Source organism: Danio aesculapii, chromosome 1, assembly GCF_903798145.1.
Source record: "Danio aesculapii chromosome 1, fDanAes4.1, whole genome shotgun sequence".
NCBI lineage: Eukaryota > Metazoa > Chordata > Actinopteri > Cypriniformes > Danionidae > Danio > Danio aesculapii.
This window is the reverse complement of record NC_079435.1, coordinates 21,547,795-21,569,331: the sequence shown is the minus strand read 5'-3', so window position 1 is coordinate 21,569,331 and position 21,537 is coordinate 21,547,795. Positions and strand designations below refer to the sequence as shown.

The 21,537-nt window shown below is 37.5% G+C and overlaps 1 protein-coding gene across 1 annotated transcript in view; it reads left to right on the top strand.

Moving 5' to 3' along the window:
* Positions 1-1,729: 1,729 nt before the first annotated feature.
* tenm3 (teneurin transmembrane protein 3) overlaps positions 1,730-21,537 on the top strand; it is a 217,033-nt gene continuing 197,225 nt past the window's right edge. The window contains 1 exon segment of the mRNA XM_056457389.1: positions 1,730-2,146. The gene's annotated coding sequence lies outside the window, so the exon portion shown is untranslated.

The following is a 21,537-nucleotide window of genomic DNA, read 5'->3' as shown; positions in this document are numbered from 1 at the left end:
TGGCAATTTTGTATGGGATGACAATTAACCGGAAGCCCTGGGGCTGGCTGACTAAAATTAAAAGTCTTTGTGCATATACCACATTGATGCCAAAACACCATGTGTCAGCTCAGAGAAAATATAATATTTAAATTTAGAAAATGCTAATACATTCATTTTATTTATACTATATTTAATTATAGAAATACATTTAAAATCTAGTATTACTAGTTTACTGTAATTCTGATAAAATACATAAATGAGTATAAAAGACTTCATTGAAGAATGTGAAATCTTACTGAGCCCAAATGTGTAAAATGTAATTTATCTATAAGCAAACCAGAACAGATTTATGGATGTGCAAAGCAAGTATATTGCTTGTGGCTTCAATCTACACAATTATAAACACAGACCGCTGAAATCAATTTGATCTGATTATGGTACATAAAAAAATGTAAAACCTTTATTTTTTCATTGAAGAACGATTTCTGGGTATATGTGGGGCTTTTTTTATTCATTAGCAGCTGTAGTAAAATTATGAGCTGAATAACAAAGCTACAAACCAGCTTGTTTATAATTAAGACAATACATTAAAATAGTAATAGAAATGTAAGAAAAACCATTTTGCACTATCAAGCAGCAAAATAAGATGTTTTGTACAGCTATAAATGCAGAAAGCGGATTAGACTGGAAGCCAAAGACATTAAAATCACAAATGGATGTGTCTGCATGCTCTTATGTGGAAAAATAGGGTTGATTTAGTAATAGACTTTATAATTCTTTTTAAATGTTATTTGCATTTTAGGGGGGAAAATAATTAGAAAGTTAAAGATTGGCACATCAATATCCCACATTCTTTTAAGTCAAACAGTGCCAGCAGAACCCCGTCCAGAACAGTCATTTATTATTTAGTAATGGCCAGTGCAAAATACTTGTCAGAAAGCTAGAAAATACTTCTTTTGCATAGAAAAATAGGAAGACTCTCTCTCTCCCTCTCTCTCTCAGTGGAGTAGAAAGGCTAATGGCCTCTCCTGAAACATGCCCGTAGGGGGTGATCATAAAGTCATGCATTTATGCACAAATATGTTCCGTTCACACCGGACCCACTCCCAGCCATGCTTCTAAATCAAACCAAATAGCCCTTAAACTTTCACTTATCTGCCACTGGACTCTGGAAGTACTTCAGCTTTCTTTTCTTGTTTTGTGTGTGTGTGTTTTTTAAGTGTACGAAGTGGTGACAATTGTGACTGTGATAATTGCAATTATTTTGCTCGGTTTTTGAGGTGCGCAAATAGAGGCTCGTTATTACTATGCACATTTGGTGTGAGGAGGTTGAATCTCAACTGATTGTTTGCAGATACTGTATGTGGAGGAAGATTAAAGAATTTATAAAAGAATGGCAGGACCGAAATTTTAGATGCAAAGAACTGTGTCAAGGTGGGCTTTCTTGTTCCCCTTTAGTAACAGCTGCAGACCCGGGGAGTCTGTGTTTGTGTTGAAGGTGTGTGTGAATGTGCAGATTCAGGGGGGTGACTGGGAGAAAGGAAAAAAGAACACTTCCTTCAGCTTCCAAATGGTTAATGCAGCTCTGAAGCTCCTCCTGTTCCCTCCCACCTCTTCTGCTGCCTCCGCCTCCCGAGTGTCGGATTGACAGAGGCTCAGCCAATAGCGTGAGCAGGGACCAGCCATGCGTGACGGGGGCTCCATCGAGGACTGCAAACTTCCCAGTGCATCAGCAGCCTCTGCGATCAGCACAGCCTCCGTGTGTGCGCGAGAGAGAGAGAGTGAGAGAGAAAGCAGCAACAGCGCAGAGTGTTAGAAAGAGAGAGATAATCAGACCGCATGATGCTTCTTTAACCTCTCTGTGACCAATCGCATCTGTCCAGCCAGCTGTCATCCTGCATTTTTCATCTTTCTTTTCCAGCTTTTTCTTTTGTTGTCACCTTGAGTTTTCGCTCTTCGCTGGGAACATCGGAGCGATCTCATACGTGCCGCGCGCAGGTCTGGCTGCCGCACATGTGTGTGAGAGAGCGCTCGCATGTGTGTGTGTGTGGAATGGGAAGAGGACGTTAAGTATTCTGAGCTGAGTCTTGATGACCCTCTACAGCCCTGGAGTGGGGGGTTCATTTTAACCCTTCAGGTCATCGCTGGAGGAGCCCTGACCAAGGTAACATCTGAACACCACCCCCTTCACCCCCCCATCAATGCATGCTCAGAGACTGAACTGTTCCGCTGTCCGATTCCTGTTCCACGCACTGCTTCTCCCACTCTCCTCCTTTTATACATTTAGTCTTTATGTTAGCGCTCATGCTTGTGAAGTCTGTTTGTGGATTATGAATCTATTGTAGTTCTGTAATTTCAATTGTTGTGAGTGAGAAAATCAGCTAGTTTGAATGAAACCTAAATATTAAGACAGAAACTCCAAAAGCTGTATTTTTTCTGCTTTTTATTTGTTTATTTATCTTAACCCAACCCCCCCCCCCCCCCCCCCCTTTTTTTATCAACATTATTATCACCCAAATTTTCTAGTCTCACATTTAATAGGATGCTACAAGGCAGTGCGGCATTTCTGAAAATCTGTGAGCCACCATGATCGTGATGCTTCCGCTCACACTCTTAATTAGCAGATTTGTTTACATGTTATTTTCCTTTCCTCTTATTTCCCTCTCGGTTCATTTTTGATTATCTCCGAGAGGAGCGAACAGAGAGCGGTGGATTGTGTGTGACTGCTGCGTGCCACCAATCCACAATAGACATTTACAGTGCAGCTAATTGGAAACAGATTCAGCATGGAATTTCTCACACGCTCTGCTACCTTTTCAATTGAACCACTCGTGCTGTCCGCTTTCCACAGCCCGCTTGATGGATGGTGATAGATCCGATATCCGCACCCTTCTCAAAAGTGTAATTATAGGTTTTGGTTCAGAAAGGCTCATGATCGATGTGCTGTATACTCATTTAGTTAAGACTCTTCAGTGTGTTACCACTTTTTTCCTTTTTTTGGGGTGGTGGGGGGTTGGGGATACATCCCTGTTTGTTTTTCCTATTTATATGGAAGTGAGCTGTAGATGAGTGTGTGTGTGTGTGTGAGAGTATCTGAAGTTCTCCTGCACTCTTCAGGATGTCAGATGATTTTGAGTTGTGGAGCTCCACATGTAAAAGCAGGAATGAAGAAAAAAAATGGTCCACTGTGTGTATCAAATGCAACGCAGAGCCTTTGACCCCAGCGCCATGAGGAATAAGCTGTCAGATTGGCGATTGATTCGGGGGCCATGTGCGGAGGTGTTTAATGTCCCTTTTGCAGCAGGCGATAGTGTATGGTTCCACTTTAAAACCTGTATCACACTCACATTTGATTTATGATCACGCTCGTCTCCTCTGATTCCAAGGCATTTCGAAGAAAGAAAAAAAAGAAAGTCAATGGCTGGATTTTTTTATTTCAAGGTAGAAAAATAACAATAGAAAAGGAAAATCTTTCCTTTCTGTACCCCACCCTCACTTTATACTCCTGTGTCTCCCTATTTTTCTCTCTGTCTCTTACAAATGGGGCGAAATCTCCTAGCAACCAGAGCTCCTTTTTTGCTTTGTGATATATGTTCATAGTGTGCAGTAATCTTGCTGATGGAGTGCATTACTGGAGATGGTGCTATTACTCAAAGAATAAAAGTTTCAATTACCTTTGATACCAGCCAGTAATATAAGCTGATTTACTGTGCTGTAAAACGGGCCAGGTCACATTTTCTTATCCATATATATATTTTTTTGTTTTATTATTTTTTTATTACGCGATGGTGTTGACGAAGGGCCGCCATAGATGGGGGGGAAGCAGGAGCAGGTCATTGGAAGTAGGTTTGAGCGAGCTCGTGTCTGTCGGTTGCTCATTTAAACATTACCAAGCCTCATATTTAATTCATGCAGGGAAAAATTGGTTTGGGTTGAAGCTGCGCATGTGGCACCTTAAATGGAAAAGCGAAAAAAGTGAGAAAAAATGTTGCGATTTACGGCCTAGGCGTCTCCACCATCCATCTGCCATTCACATTTTTTAGCAAGCCTATAGAAATATGTTTTTCTCATTAAGGAAAAAATGAATGAATCTGAAATGATTTTCAAAATGTGGGATGCACTGGAAATAGAGGAAATGATTGATGTTTTTTGACACCAGCTCTTTTTTTCATTAGTAAAGCACTCTGGGGTATTTTTTCTTCTTTTTTTTGCTCGTTTCTTAATATCTCAGATCAATCAGTTTGATTTTCTTATCATCTTCTCTTCTTTTTTTTTTTGCACTCCTAAGAAACAAAAGAGGCTGATTCATGAAGAGAACCTATAAAATGGAGTAAGTGAGAGCAAGATGGAATAAAAGATTTTGTGCCACCGAGAAAGACAAAGCATCATTTACGAAGTGAGTGACCGAGACGTATAGATTGAGATAAATGAAGAGCAAGCTGAGCAGAGAGAAAGAGCGGCTGATGAGGGATGAGGTGTGTGTGGGAAAATCCAGGCTTATCGAGATGGGTGTCTTGATGTGTAGAATCTCCGTTCGCTGTCGTGAAGGAGAAACATCTAGAAGCATTCAGGCCCACTGCTGGACGGAAGAAAGGCTGAGGCTCTAACCACTGTAAACCTAGATAACATCCCAGACACTATTGATCTGTTTTATTTTCTCATCACAACCCTTGTTTTATCACAGCCAACCACTCTGATAACAGAGACCAAACATACACACACACACACACACACACACATATCAAGCAGACTTAGAGTTATGGAAGTTTTGGAATTATTAATGCACCAGCCCTCACCCTCATATTTATTATTTACTAAAATCCAAAAGTAAGCTGGCACACTGATAAATTTATAGCGACTAGAGGAGACAATGTCCTGAAATGTTCTTTAGCTCTTTGCTCCACTGACTTCACTGGGTTGTAGGCGATTTATTAATTTCATTCCATCAATTTATTGTCATTAAAATCCTTTTAAAATACATTTATTTTTAAGACTCTTCTCTTTAGACATGTTTTATAGTTACATTTACTTTACAACGATAATATTCACTATTTATTCCCCCATTGTGCATAAATACTTTAAGAAATAAAATTGTGGTTATTTTAGATTATAGTTCTGTTCTATATATTGCTGCCTTTTTTATTTGTTGAATATGTTTCTGTTATGTAATGTTATGCAATATTCATTGAGTAAAATTATAGCCTTGAAGAATCTTTTTTTTCCGAGGGTTCAAAGCCTTATTAAATTTAGAATCAAACGCACTGTATTCTATTGATATTTACACACTCCTTCCTTCATATCTGCATGAATTCAGTGGAATATCTCAAGATGTACCAGAATGATAAGTGTTTTTTTTTTTTCTTTTCTTTGAATTTCTTTTTTACTAATTAAATCTGTAACTTTGATTTTGTAGATACTATTTTGAGACAGAATTAATGGAGCCTGGTTTAAACATTGAATAGTGAGTGGGAGTAGTTTTGTAGGAAACACACTTGGAAAGAGAGAGGGATATAACACACACTTGCACACACTAAAGTTTAAAGGGTCTGTAAATTCAATGTCCAAACAATTGACTTAACAATTAACTTCAGTAAAATTATGATGAAATTAATTACACTTTCAAGTAAAATTAATTATGCAGTTAAATTTTATATCAATTAATATATGTACAAAATATAATAATAGATCAAAGAATAATCTATTTATATCATGTTTTTTTGTATGCAATACATACAGTATCAGCCCTCACAATCACTTAATATACTGTAAATACTTTACTAATGAATAAATTATTCATAAGTAATTAATTTGTAACATTATTTGTTTTTATTAGTCTAATTCATCATTGTCACAGTTTGTGTTGTGTGGCAGTTTGTTAATAGACTAGTGTAGTTTTGTAATTGCTTTCGGTTTGGTCTGTATTTTTTTAAGCAGGCAGAAGTATGCTAAAAAAGCTGAGGGATTTTCTATTTTAGTTTTCCCAGCACTGTTCACAGTGGACTTCTGGTGTTCATAAGTGTGTGTATGTGTGTGTGACTCCGGTGTGCCGGGTGCTGGACTATGACAGAGTGATCAGCTTAGTGAAGAAGAGAGGCTTCTAGGCTGCCGGTAATGGCTGCTGAGGGAGAACGAGAAAGACGATTCGTCAGCGCTGAATGAGGGGTCAGAGAGGTCAGGGTCCGGAGACACAGCCATTTGCCACAAATGCTTGTATGCATTCACACACACACACACACACACGCACACAATTGCTGCTGTAGGTGGAACTCACAGTGCCAAAACAAGGATTTACTCTAGCAATTTTTAACTTTTTAACCTTCATGTTGCAAAAATGGCTGCGTATGTCATTTTTTTCCTCCTATCGATTTCTCTCCAGATGGGGAACGAAGAAGAGTTTGTTCATCTCTGTAGGGGTTATCTGTTGTAGTTTATCCCTGTCGGTTTATATTTACTGTCAGCGCACAGAACTGCATGTGTGTATTTTTAGTGCACAGTATCATCCGGCAGCAAAACGTGCATTTTTCCAGTTTGGTTTGGATCTTCTGAAATGCATGCGCACATATGTGCCGCTCAGTGGTGGTGGCGCTCTTATGTGGAGTACCACAAATTGGTTTATTACCAAGGAGACGGCGGGAGGAAAATCTCTTTGTCAGCAATTCGACACCTCCATTGCTTTCGGCAGGTGATGTGACCTAACCAGATTATAGTATGTCCACTTTACCCTCGGTGTCCTTTTTCTTTCTCATGCCTGTTCAACTCTTTCAACAAATGCCGCTGCATCTAGTGCGGAGGAGTGAGGGGGAAAAAAGAAGAACACAAAGAAAGAAACTATTCAATGGCACATCCACCGAGCAGCACACTCATGTATAATGAAGCAGAGCCGCCGCGGAGCGAGTCTAGCGAGTGTGTTCAGAGGTTTTTGAATGCGCCTGCTGAAGGCAGTAAAACAGATTCCAAATGAGATTACACTGACACGGAAGAGGAGAGACGGCATTTCATAAGCATTCCAGCAACAGTTAAACGACTGCGGCCACACATCATTGTTCTCACCGTTCCACGCTCTCATTAAGGTGATTAAATGAGCATTACTGTCAATGGGACGCAAGGAGAACTGGGCTGGGTGGATAGATGCGACCTAGAACACTATGTTGACGCTATCTGGGGCACTCCTGGGTTAGAGGACTGTCCTCTTACCCCTTTGTGTGTCAGCAAATCAGCCTCCAGAATTGGCCACAGGGGGTTGAGGTGCAGACAGGCGAGAGACCCTGTCGTAAGTAGCTGATAGTAGATGGGTGCGAAATGTTGCCTCTGTCCCTTTCCACTCCAGCGTTCATGGGAGGTGTTAGGACAGAGCGTGCATCCAGATCTTTCAGAAGACGGTTGAAACAAAGGTCACAAATTTAGTCTGATCGTGTGTTGTGTGATGAACACTGCTCTGACACAGCAAGTTTGAATTATTAACACAGACTTTGATTTCATGTAATGGTTTGTATGGGAGTGGGAGTGTCTGTTTCTGAGTGTTACAGAAAATCACATGCTCTGGTTGTGTTCTTCATGAAACCCAATAAATTTATAAGATGGACACTAACATTCAAAAGGTTTAGATGAGTATTAAACTAACACTAATAAAGGAAATTTTACTATTAAAAGCTAAACTATTAAAAATAAAGCTAAAATAGCAAATATACATTAAATTAATCAAAAGTGACATTATTTGAATAAGAAATGCATAAAACATCTATTAGTAATACATTTATTATGGTATTTATTCATCTTTGTTAACGTTAGTGTTCTTGAAGTTAAATAATGTTAGTTCACTAACGTCTTGGATTTTAATAATGCATTAATTAATGTTGATTAACTTAATAAATCCTTTATAATATTATTAATACTTATTTAATGTTAGTAAATGCATTAACTAAATTTACCCAATGGACCATTAGTCTAAAGTGTTACCAAAAACTTTATTTAATGTTATTTTTAGATATATAAATACTAAACTTTATATTACATTTTTAATTGTTATATGTTATGTTTTAAGCACCACATCTGTGTTCAAATGACTTTCTACTGTAATATTTGATCATCAATGTATTAATTTGGCCAGAATATGAAACTTCTAAGAGAAAAAGCCTCTTTTGTTAGACTTTTACAATGGTTTTGTTTGTCTTTATGCACATTATTTGAATGCTATATTTAGGGGAAAGAATTAAAATCATAAAACATATAAATCAAGCATGACTCTGCTGCTGCTGCTGTGGCTGTTCTGGGAAATCCGTCATCAGACTATTCTTATAATTTAATTCTCTGTTTATGTCTGATGGGATGCAAAAAGCAAAACCACCGCCTGTTAATTTATAGAAGGATGACGAAAAGGTCTATATATCCATAATGAGGGAGCTCCAGGCAGGAAATGTAGCTTTAGTTACAGTATTTGATGAAGCTTAAAAATAAATAGAGGAGCGCTGTGACAGAAATAATTGACCACAATCACAGGCATTCTTCTTTGTGTGGGATTTGATTTCTCAGAGGATGTCTGATTTAGCAGGAAAACAGTAGGTAATTTTCGCTGTATTTTTATCGATGTTTTCTTGTGAGGGAAAACACAGGCATGTTTAATTCAGGCAGGATAAAGAAATCGCAAAATGCATCTGTAAAACACAGTTCTACCTTGCCTCATCAGGGAAAACTGCTCCTGTCCAAATAAAGCTTAAGAAGCATGATTATGCACTTTTAAAATGAATGAACACGGTCTGGATGAAAACACGCCTATTTGTTAAACTTTTATTAACGATGAGGATTATTTTTAGTAACTCTAGTTTTACTAAAGTGCTCTCTTTCTTTCTCTCTTGCTCGCTCACTCTCCCTCAGTGCGTGTTTGTCCTTGTTGTAGGTTGAAAAAGTCATTTTGGTAGTTTATGTGTGACAGTGCTTCAGCGGATCTGTAGTTAGTGCTGTCCCTCCTTCACTACCAGCAGCTCTATAAATCAAACTCTTCCTCTCTATCTTTCTCTATTTCATCTTTTGTAGTAAGATAATGCTGTGCTGACCTTTTTTATGTGGCTGGGTATTTATTGTTTGTTCGAACCTCAGTCGGCTGGCAGAAAGCTTTGAAGCTGCAGTGCTTTTTCTTTCTTTCTTTCTTTCTTTATTTCATTTCTGTTCTTGTTAACACATTCTTCTTTTAACAAAAGTAGAATAACACATACTATACCAAACACCCATATCGACATCTAAATAATCTCAAATTGCTTTGAAGTCTGTAACATCATTTTGCCAAACAAAATTAAATTCAATGCCTATGTTGCGCTACATTTTACGTAATTATTGTAGCTCGTTGACTGCACTGTTAAACACTGTGTATTTAGATGTGGCCACTGTGTAATTACGTTCCAGCAATTTACTTGATACAATGGAGGATGATAAAACCAATATCAGAGTGAAGGGATTCTCAGAAAACACAAGTCATGCTCTCTGGCCGTTTTAGTTTCAGATGCCTGTTCAGTATGTATTTGAGGACGCACACACACAAACACACACACATACAGAGTCTCTTTCTCACCCTCTTTTTCTTTCTTGCTATTTGAATTCAGCTGAGCACTCCTGCTGGTCCAACACTGAAAAAGAGGATCTTTTGATAGCCCCAGTTAAATATTTCTTCCTTCGTTGACGAAAGCAGCCTCCATTTTAAAGGGGAAGCTAAAGACGGGTGGTAATGTTCTCCCACGCGGTCACCTCAGCTGGTCAGCACATTCAGAGGTGTGCTTCACTTTGTTTGCTAATGTTGTTTGTCAGCGAGGGTAAAGGTTCTCGCTGCTGATGCCCGCAATATCACCACTACTGTGTTTATTTACACTGCCCTTTAATAGGCAGCGTGTTGTATAATTAGACTGATGCCTGGTTAACACTCATCACACACTTTTCTTTGGGGAAATAATGCATATTATAAACCCCTAGATTAAAATTTGTAAAATTGATGGTACTTTATAATTACAATGTTTAGTCGAAATTTTTGTTTGTTTGTTGTTTTTTTAACAGATTTTTGAAAGAAGTCTCTTGTGCTCACCATGGCTGCATTTATTTGATCAGAACAAATCAGTAATAATGCAAAATATGAAAAAAATATAGCATTAATTTTTATTCATCAATGTATTCTATTTAATATGCTGTTTTCAATAATATTAAATTATTCCTTTGATGAAAAAGATTAATTTTAGTATCGACACTCCAGTTTTCATGATCTTTCATTTTGGTAATTTTTTATTAAAATAGTGTTATATTTGCTGCTTAAAATGTTTTTAAGATTCTTTGCAAAAATAATAACACATTTAGATATATTTTTGTTTTGTTTTGCAAACCTCTGAAGACATCTCTTCAAAAGAAAATTTAATAAAAAAATAAAAAAGAAATATATATATATATATATATATATATATATATATATATATATATATATATATATATATATATATATATATATATATATATATATATATATATATATATATAAGCATAAAATAAAAAATTTATGATAATGGTCAAATATTTTTCAGAATTGTTTATATTCATTTTTAGACTTCACAATAACAATGTTTTAACTTCTGATAAGATAAGAAAGCAATATTTGGCATGAATAAACATGATTATTAGACACAATAAATGACCAGTTTTCATTAAAAAAAGAAAAGAAAATCCACTAAATGACAATGATTTTATTCTCTCCATAGTCTTTCCATAGTTGTATAATAATTTTTACTCATACCTATACAGTAGTAAGTATTTAAGTGGTCTCTCCATAGTCTTTCCATAGTTGTATAATAATTTTTACCCACACCTATACAGTAGTAAGTATTTAAGCGGTCTTTCCATAGTTGTATAATAATTTTTACTCATAGCTATACAGTAGTAAGTATTTAAGTGGTCTTTCCATAGTCTTTCCATAGTTGTATAATAATTTTTACCCACACCTATACAGTAGTAAGTATTTAAGTGGTCTCTCCATAATCTTTCCATAGTTGTATAATAATTTTTACTCATACCTATACAGTAGTAAGTATTTAAGTGGTCTCTCCATAGTCTTTCCATAGTTGTATAATAATTTTTACTCATACCTATACAGTAGTAAGTATTTAAGTGGTCTCTCCATAGTCTTTCCATAGTTGTATAATAATTTTTTACCCACACCTATACAGTAGTAAGTATTTAAGCTGTCTTTCCATAGTTGTATAATAATTTTTACTCATACCTATACAGTAGTAAGTATTTAAGTGGTCTTTCCATAGTCTTTCCATAGTTGTATATACTGTATACACAATCATGTGTGTGTTCAGAAATCCTTTTAATAATGACTTAATTGTTGCACAAATTATATCATTTAGGTAGGTGAGAGGATGCTGAAACTGTCTGTTATCTGTTATCATTTTTCAGGCTCTGTGGGAGACAAAAAAAAAATGAGGATGATGTCATTTCATGACATTTCGAGTCATGCTAGGCAAGAAATAATAATGATTTGGAAGAGAAGGGAGCAATCTGTAATGCTTACCATTTACAATTACAGTAATTGAGAATGAAACTATTCCACGGATCTAAAACGATAGTCTTTCAAGTTGGTTTTCCGGGAGAATGTTGAGGCTAAAGCCGCGGCAGACCTGGCTTAAACAGCCGCACATGTTCCTTCTAAAATAGATTCATTACAGCATAATTCATTACAGAAAATGAAGGCAAACAAACATACGAGCATTTGGCAAGCAGGCTGTAGATTAAACATCACAACCCTATTGGGTTGACGTGTCCACAACATGCTGCATGCAGATTTACCACGTAGGGTGCGGCAGAAAGTGTAGCCAAAAGTTTTCGCCCACATTGCCCTACAAAGACAACCGCTGCATATTACCATAAACCCTCAATAGGACTGAACACTGCATTTAACCAGAGCTCTCTTTCCACATGATGAACATCTAATCCTAACTCTAAGACTATTACACATTCACACTCAAATATGCACAGACTTCCCCAAAATGCCTTTTCCATTGTGGGGTGACGTAAGTGGTTATTATTCATGTTTGGAAAGTAGCCTGGTTCTGTGGAAAGGAGATGTGTGTACTGTATATGAGTGAAAATGCTTGGGAATTAAATTTAATGGAGCAATTAAAGGGTTAGTTCACCAAAAATTAAAAATGTGTTTTCAATTTACGTATTTTTGAGTTGTTCAAAGCCTAAACACCCAATACCTGTATACACTTACCGGCCACTTTATTAGGTGCACGCCACTAGTACCAGGTTGAACCCCCTTTTGCCTTCAGAACTGCCTTAATCCTTCGTGTTATAGAGTCAACAAGCTACTGGAAATATTCCGCACAGATTTTGATCCATATTGACATCATGCAGTTGCTGCAGATTTGTCAGCTGCAGATCCATGATGCGAATCTCCCATTACACCACATCCCAAAGGTGCTCTATTGCATTGAGATCTGGTGACTGTGGATGCCATTTGAGTACAGTGATCTCATTGTCATGTTCAGTCTGAGATAGTCCTTCTGATAACAAGGCATTGGCACCCACAGAACTGCCACTCACTGGATATTTTTTCTTTTTTTGGACCATTCTCTGTAAACCCTAGAGATGGTTGTGCGTGAAAATGCCAGCAGATCAGCGGTTTCTGAAATACTCAACCCATCTGGCACCAACAACCATGCCATGTTCAAAGTCACTCAAATCACCTTTTTTTCCCCATTTTGATGCTCGGTTTGAACTGCAGCAGATCATATTGACCATGTCTAAATGCCTAAATGCATTGAGTTGCTCCCATGTGATTGGCTGATTAGAAATTTGTGTTAACGAGCAGTTGGACAGATGTACCTAAAAAAGTGACTGGTGAGTGTTTGTGTGTGTGCATACGTGTCGTATACATGTATACGGTGTGTGTGTGTAATGAATCTATTTTAGAAGGAATATGTGCAGCCGTTTAAGCCAGGTCTGCCGCGTGTGTGTATACGTGTATACAGTGAGTGTGTGTGTGTTTCAGCTATGAAGAGTTTAGAAAAGCTGCTTAATGCCACTTCCCTTTGACAGCAAAAGCCACTATGTCCCAAGAACCAATCAGAAGGCGCTGATCAAATCAATGTGTTCAATGTAACAGCGCTTGTACGCCAGCTTTATAAGGGGGGCGTTTTGTTCCGCTTCAGATTAAAATTTTAAAAGATGGAGTTTGATGAACTGGATGAGCCTGTGCATTATAAGAAAAAGAAAACACAATATACAGTCAGAAGTGTAGCATGCATCCATAGCATGCTTTTGCGCAGCGACGCTACTTTGAATGAGTCCGATTTACTATACATCGAACGGCAACACTGTTTTAAGACAGACGAAGTTAAGATCCTGTTCTTTTATCCCACATGGATAAGAGGCGAAAAAGAGATCAAGACTTTGAGTGGTGAAAATGAATCAATGAATGAACGACAGCAACTCTTCATACATATATATATATAATTTTTTAAATTTAATATTATGTCATCACCAAACCTGTTTCATTTACTTTCTTCGGTTGAACACAAAAGAAGGTACTTTAAAGAATGTTGAAAATCAGTAGCCATTCACTTCCATAGTATTGTTTTTCGTTCTATGGATGTTAGCTATCAGTTTTCAACAGTTTGGTTTTAAACCACTTGATATGAGTGAGTAATGGTGAGTAAATTTTCATTTTTTGTGTGAGCTATCTCTTTAAGCAATCTATTTAATATAGGGGACAGGGAAATCAAAGTATGAATTATTTAATGTTATTGTATGTATTTTGCAAATTATATATAAATATATATATATATTCAATGTCATTCAATTATATTATTAAATAATCGTGTAATGCATTGATAGATAGCTTGGCAGAGTCTGTATGCAGTGTGCACACATTTATGCTAAGTTATTTTTTTGTACAAAATCTGAAATGTTCATGAGAAATTGCGAACATTCCAGTGCCCATTTTGTGCAAATGCAACGTTTATACATCAGGCCCCAGCTCACCTTCTCAAGGTTGTTTGTTTCAATATATCTTCTTTTAGTCAGCAGATTAGCTCTAAGGAAGAGTCATTCATTATCATGATATCATGCAAATATAGCTTGCAGGAGCATAAAAAATGTGAATACTCTGTAGACCACATTAATTACAGTCCAAATGCAGAGCTGGAAGGTCTACACTTACACTGCATACAATAGTTAATGGTTGTATAGTTGTATCATTCTTCCTGTTTCCCTGTTTTTTTATAGTTTAGTGTTTTTATGTGGTAGTGATCTTCATATTTTGTCCTGTTATACTTTCTGTCACTCGACGTCCATTCTTCTGCCGATGCGGACAAAACACCATGCTAAAATACTCGCACTTCTTTTCAGCAACACCGCAACACCACTGAATCTACAGTGTGAAGCAAATTGTGGAATCATATTTCCAAACCAATGTGACTTCTGAGGCTGATATTTGTATGTTTTATGAAAAAAGAATGTTTAAACAGTAATAACTGGATCAATGTGACAATTAATGATTTGCGAGTTAATATCTTTGTTAACAACTACTGTGTTACTTAGGAGTCATGAGATTTCATTTCATGTTTTTAACTCTTTAAGTTATCATCCAGCTCCAGCATTTTTGACAGTCCTCTGAATATTTTCTGCTTTGAATATACAGTATGAGCATATTATATATAAGAACTGAAAAAAAAATATTAATAGTTTGGTTATAACCAGTGTAATTTTATTAAAATAAATTAATGTTTCTTACAGTTGAGAGTAGTTATTGCATTTATGGCACTTCTGAAAATCATATAAGTGCTGATTAACACTTATTTAACTGTACATTTGTTTTTGATATCTGATATCTGTTGTTTTGACATCTGGACTTATCTGTTCATCTGGCAACAGACAGGGCTGTTAAAGCAAAATATTCCTCAAATATTTCCTCAGAAGTACTAAAAGAATTTTTAATGAAACAGAATCATTAGGAAGAACTGAAAACAGTCATAATATATCTTACAACTCGCTTCCCTGCTGGCTTTACAACCACATACTATCCATTAGCGGTATGAGAGGATCTGTCTTGGGTCGCTAATAGTGTGAATTCCCTCAAATCTCCCCCCAAAAAACCCAGACAAACCATCATCTTGCTCTGTTTGTATGAAGAAAAAAGCACTCCATACTTCTGCTGACATCGCAAGCATTCCGTCCAATCTGGTGTCTGGCAACAATAGCCAAAAGTCAGCCCGCGGGACACAGGTAATGACAGAACAGAGATAGAACAGATGAAGGGATGATGGAATGACAAATGCTCGGCTGCAAGCTAGAAAAGGAGGAACGAGAACAGAGAAGGAATCGCTCCTGATGGCGTCTGCCGTGGCACCTCGGCAGCGTTTGAGGAGCTCTCATGGAACAATCCCCAGATGTCTTGGCTTTCATTCTCTTCTGAGGTGATGAAATATTTTGGGCTCTCGGTTTCTACTGTGGGATTGTCTATGCATGTATACGTGCCCTCATACAAGAGTGGAGAAGATTCAGATGAAATGTAGTCATAGTTTCTTCTCTCTTTTTTTTTACTCGTCTTCCCAAAAAATGATGTGGGAAAGAAAGACGAGGAGACAGAAAAAAGGGCCAGCCGAAGGATGGATTGTGGGATCAGGTTATTTTTAATCCCGCAATTAGTGAAACTGAGCACTGAGCTATGAATGCCATCTAAGATGAGCCTGTTAGAGAGCGGCTTCACGCTTTGACTTCTCACTCCTCACAGACACAGACAAAAATACCAAACAATTACGGACACCATTGAATTTTTTATAATATCAATTTACAATTCAGGCTGCTTTTTTCTTTTGAAATTGTCCCCCCATAGAGCCTGGCTTAGAGAAATGAATGCACTAGAACAAGGAGTCCATTAGCAGGCCCTTGCTTAATCTGAACACATTTTTTGAACATTTAAATGAATATTGTTGCACAATTTTAAGTGCTTCCGGCTATAAATTCACGTCATGCTATCAGCTTTAATATATTTGACCTATTTATTCCATTATTCCAACTCTACTCAGGATTTTTTTTTCTGGGGCTAGCTATTAAAGGGGTGGTCCAAAGTGTATTTTTAAGGCTTGGTTGTATTTATAAGATACAAAGCAATGTGTGCTAATTTTTCGTCTGTAAAAAATCCCGTTATTTTTTCATGTATCTTCGATTAAATACAGCTACTCAGCTAACATGAAAATGACAATCATTTTTTCTAGTTCCTCCGAATGGCCCGCCCTTAACAGGCTCTGATTGGTCAGCTAACAAAATGTGTGTGAAGCATCGCATCCAGTCACTAGCACGTGCTGAGCCTCTGCTGTGTAAATAATGTCAGCCAGTAAAGCTGTGTCAGTGTGAGCCTGAATTAAACATAAAATGAAGAGGACACAGCTAAACCTCATGCCTGCTCTCTAAAATAAAATATTACAAGTGTCTTTCACATATATTCGGGTTATAAGCATGTGTAAGTAATATGAAATGATCACATAACTTTTGTGAGTTCGTTATTTTAGATGTATAATGCACGTTACCTGAAACGTTTATGATCTCACTAACCTGGATGTATTTTTTGAGTCCCCAAACCTTGTTTGCTGTAGGCTTTGCTAAGCTAACTCTGTAAAAGCCAGTGTCTCTCTTTGCATTGAACTTTGAGCATATTAAATTCAGAGATGTTGTTTATGTTCACACAGCTACATTATACATGAACTAAAGTTTAAAACAGGATTTTGTCCTTTAAATAAAAGATAGTGTAGTACAGTGGGATGATGCAATGCCAACATACTCTATTGTCAGTTTTTGTCATCATTTTGGCTGTTATTGCAAACAGCTTTTGAAATTGTTCACCCACATTTTATTTAATACACTCAAATAGATTGTTGTCCTCTATCTACCTTTTAAAATTGGCACACAAGGGTTAAATAGTTTCTGTTTATTTGATCAGCATTCACTTTGTACAATGGAACTGAATTATCTATCAATCAATATCAGAATAAGAGGCACCCACCCTCTGTGCTTCTGTAGGCTTACAGATTTTCAGAAAATACATTCTTTCATCATTAAAAAATCTTTAAAAATTCAAACAAACATGTACAGATACTGTAACTTTGTAGCATGGACTGTTGGATTTCAATGTAAGGAAGTTTATTATTTTCACTGCTACATGCCTTTGTTCAGGGTCACATTGCTTTGGTTGAATTGTCTTATCTTTCTTTTTCTATAATAGTCCTTTGTGGAAAGAAATTACTGTTTAAAAAAGTATTCTTTAAGACTTCCAGACTTTTGTATGAAGCTGCAGAAATACCTCCAATAGTTTAAAGACCCAGTTTTCTTTAAGTTCACAAGAAGCTTTGTAATGTCAAAATAAAGAGGAGCTCCGGATAATCATTCTTTTATCTCAGCTTTGGTGGGAGTAGAAAAGTGGCTCGATCAAGCTTTTAAACTGTTATCCAGTACCTTTATGAAGAAAAGAGAGACGGTTTTAAACCCGAGACATAACAGAGCACTTCTGAAAAACTTCTCTCGGGTGTATGGAGATGCTTTCCGCCATTGAGAATGTGAATGCGCCTGTTAATTAAAGTTTGTTTGCCTTTGCACCAGGTCAGCTGGTGAGATCGGGGTCGTCTGCCTTTCTGAAAGCCCTTTTGATCAAAACAAAAAAGGTTTTAGGTAACAACCGACATTAAGTGCTTACACGAGCGACAGAGAGGGAGAAAATGGAACGAAAGAGAAAGAATCCTTATCTTTCCATTAAAATGCTAATACATTTAAATGATCTGCCAATTGAAGTACCGCTTGTTTTATTTGCTTTATTTGTTTTAATCCCACACTTCACAAGCCACACTGACAGTTAATACACTTGAGTGGGACCGATATCGCGCACACACACAAACACATACACATTCACAGACATGATATGAATCCCTAACATGCAATGAGACAGCACTGCTGGCATTGGCATTTTAGCGACTGACCTAATTGGCCGGAGGTGAAAAAAGGAGGGACAGTTTGAGTTGACACACTAAGACAATGTCAAAAAACCAGCGTCACTTCAGTGACACACAGGGTCAATGGCCAAAGTTTGGGACCTTGCATTTGTATCTAGTGCTGCTGTTTGGCTGTACTTGCACAGCTTCTGCCTCACTGCATCTCAGTGCTTCTGGCTTTCATCAGCTTTAAAAGCACTTGGGCTGCAGAGGTCACAACGCATAGAAAAGCGGACGTCTTTTCCAGTCTTCTGATACAAGTGCACATGATAAAGCTCAAAGAATAGGAGGCCATTTTAGCGGCCTCTAGCCTTAGGGTCACTGAGTGGTTTTGAGCCCATTGAGCCCAATGAGCCCATTGCCTGAGATCATATGGAAAAAAATGGCAAGCTCCTACACTTTACCCTTACTGTGTCTGGATGTGTGTGCGTGGGGGCGTTTGTTATTGTGCTCGTCTTGACCTGAGGTTACGGCGCTTCAGGGAGTACATGTAGTCATGCATATCCATATAATGATTTTTATTTATTTATTTTTGGTTTTATTTTTATAAGCATACATAGAAAATGGAAAAAGTTTGAGTAGATTTAGGTCTTTGCATATTTCTTGAATTTATCCACATCTTGGTGTTTCTATCTAGCAATGTACATCCTTAAATGTGCACACAAATAGTTGAATGGAATGAATATTTCCTAGATGTCTGCAAATCAAAACTTATTACATCAGATATTTTTATCAGTTACACCTATTACCAAATGATTCAGTTATTTAAAATGATAGCTACATATGATTGTTTTGATGGTTGGGACTTGTGGAGCTGCACATTGATGGCTTTGCTCTTTAGTGTTTGGACTTTCAGCAGCGAAAATTGAACTGAACTGAAAACACTGAGCTGAGCTAAACTGATCTTAAACTCCGAAAACTGGACTGACGCTGTTTCAATTTACTAGAACTTCTATGTCAAATTGCTTTGACAAACTCTACATTGTAAAAGCGCAATATATATAAACATGAATTGAATTGAAATTGAATACAAACCTGTTCATCTCTAACTTTAACCTGTTACATTGTAATGTTTTGGGATGTATTACATTGTAAAACTTGTCACAGTAATCGTAAAGCTCTGTAGTATTACCAAAGTCCCTTTAAGACGAGTCATTTCACTCAGTGGTCATCTTTGAAACGCCTCTTGGGCAGTATGCTTGGGCATTCTATCTGAATGGTGAAACATCACATTCTCCAAAACTGTTTGCCAAGCTTACGATTACATCACATATTTGGAATCACCAATAAAATTAAACAACATAAGTTTAATTTCTAAAAGTTCGAATCAAACAAATCCGTCTTTTTTTCAGGTTACCCGAGCTAATGCACATGCGCAACGAAGGGAACGAGATCACAACACCAACCTCGTTTACGGCGAAGTTACACATTATCATCCTCTGCATAATGCTTCATCAGATCACGCTGGTCTTCTAAAGTAATCCACAACTTGGTCTTGATGGCAAATTTCCTCCAGAAATGACAACGACTCTTTTTTAACAAGTTTGTGGGCGTTTGAGTAGTTGCTCCTGTCATGTGATGTGCGTTTGACAGTATGGACTGTACCTCACGTGCATTTTGTACAGATTACAAAACCAAAAAACTTTGGTTTTCAAGTGCACTCGGTTCATTTAAAAGTACAGATTGCAAGCTTTATGTGGATATATTTCTTATGTCTGTAAAGCAAGTATTCGCTGAGATTCCAGTGCGTTTGTCGACCACAAAAAAAACTGCCGTAAAAACACACGTCTGGTTTGAGCTTTTCCCCTGGAGAATTGTCACTCTATAGTGATCGCTGATTGGCTCCTGTGCTAATAGGGCGGGGCTTCATTCGCCATATTGACCACTTTTCCCTATTCAAAACTATACGAGTGACTTGTCTGGTGTATTCTATAGTCTTTGGTATTACTGCATTCATTTTTTGTGTCTATTTAAATTATCTGAAGGAAATCCCAGAAAAACGTCTGAGGCACAGGTGACATGATTAAAAAAATAAATTGTCAATGTATCAAATAAATAAAAACACTTTTGTCAAATATCAATGCCATAATTATTTTTAAATACTATCTATACATATTAAAAAGTGAATTTTTTTTTCAATTGATTGTATTTTTTACTATTCCCCAGACATTGCATTCATTGTTGATTTATTTATTTCCCACAATCCATTTAAGCGCAATCCAGCAGTTCTTAGTGCATCTGTGAGATTCTCTCATTTCGCTCTCTCTTCCTGACAAGCTAAGCATCTCACTTGTTTGGCGCCATTTCAATCCCGATCCAATTATGATACTGTGATGTATCATGTCATATCGTATCATGCCATGTGCATCACAGCACATATCATATCGTAAGGTGGATGTCGATACCCAGCCTGAACGTATCACGCAGTTATCACCCACCAAACAGTCAGTTCAAGTAAAGCTCATGTTTTGCTCTATTGAGTCATCTCTTTAACCGTTTGTGCCAGCATCAGGCTTATGCCAGCATTCACACAGACTCACAGGTGTTATCCGTCTTTCCTTCCCTCTCTCTTTTTTCTTTCTATCCCCAAATAGCTGTTCAGTCTATTTCAGTGTCTTGTCCTCATAACTCTTTTCTCTCACACTGTGATTGCTGACTAAGTCTTCTGTTGTGCGCTGGGCTTTAGTTTTGCGGTTAATCACCATCTGTTTACAGAGTTTCTTGAACACACAGTGTCCCAGTAACGTTAAACAGCCCAAAAACATCTCCTTGGCTCCGGTCGAGAGTGCGCCCAGGGACTTTGTTATGGCACATCCTGCTCAAACTGATGGCTAATTAACATTTATTTAAGCTTTCTAAAGGCCCATTGTGTCCTGTTTACCTTGCCAGCCTGTTTGCTGTAAAGGTGTGTGTGTGTGTGTCTGACTTTGAAGCGGGGCTGGAAGACGGATGCTAATGGCTCCTACAGCTACTGCGAGTATGGCGTTTTCCTCTCTCTCTTTCTTTCAGTAATGTGTGTGAGGGGCGCTGGCTTGGGGACTGGCGCAGTGTACAAACTGACATTGTTATCATGCAAAGGAGAGTTTTGCCCCGCATTAACACCTGACACCTCCATAATGAGGGACGAATCAGAGGGTGTGTGAGGTGTTCAGGTGCTCTCATTAGTCAATAGTTGGGAACTGGGCTTTGCCCCCCTCCTAATGAAGGCCACACTTTATTTGCGGAGGCCAGTCAGTCAAGTAGTTGTTACAGAGTGCTTTAACTCAGCCCACCAATGGGCTTTCAACTTCATACCATTAAAGAGCAGAAAATAGACCTATCACCTTATCAACACAAATCTGTATTTTTAACGCCGTTTCATCTCAGCGGTGGTGCCATTTCAATCTATGCACTGAAAAACAAGTCATGGCCATAACTCTGGCTGTTGTTTTGTCTCTTATGTGTGTCTGGCTGATGTTTTTAAGCAATGAAAGCCTGAAGCTTTTCCTAAACCGATTGAGCTGCCTGCTGTCTACATAGGCATCTACATTTACATTTATTC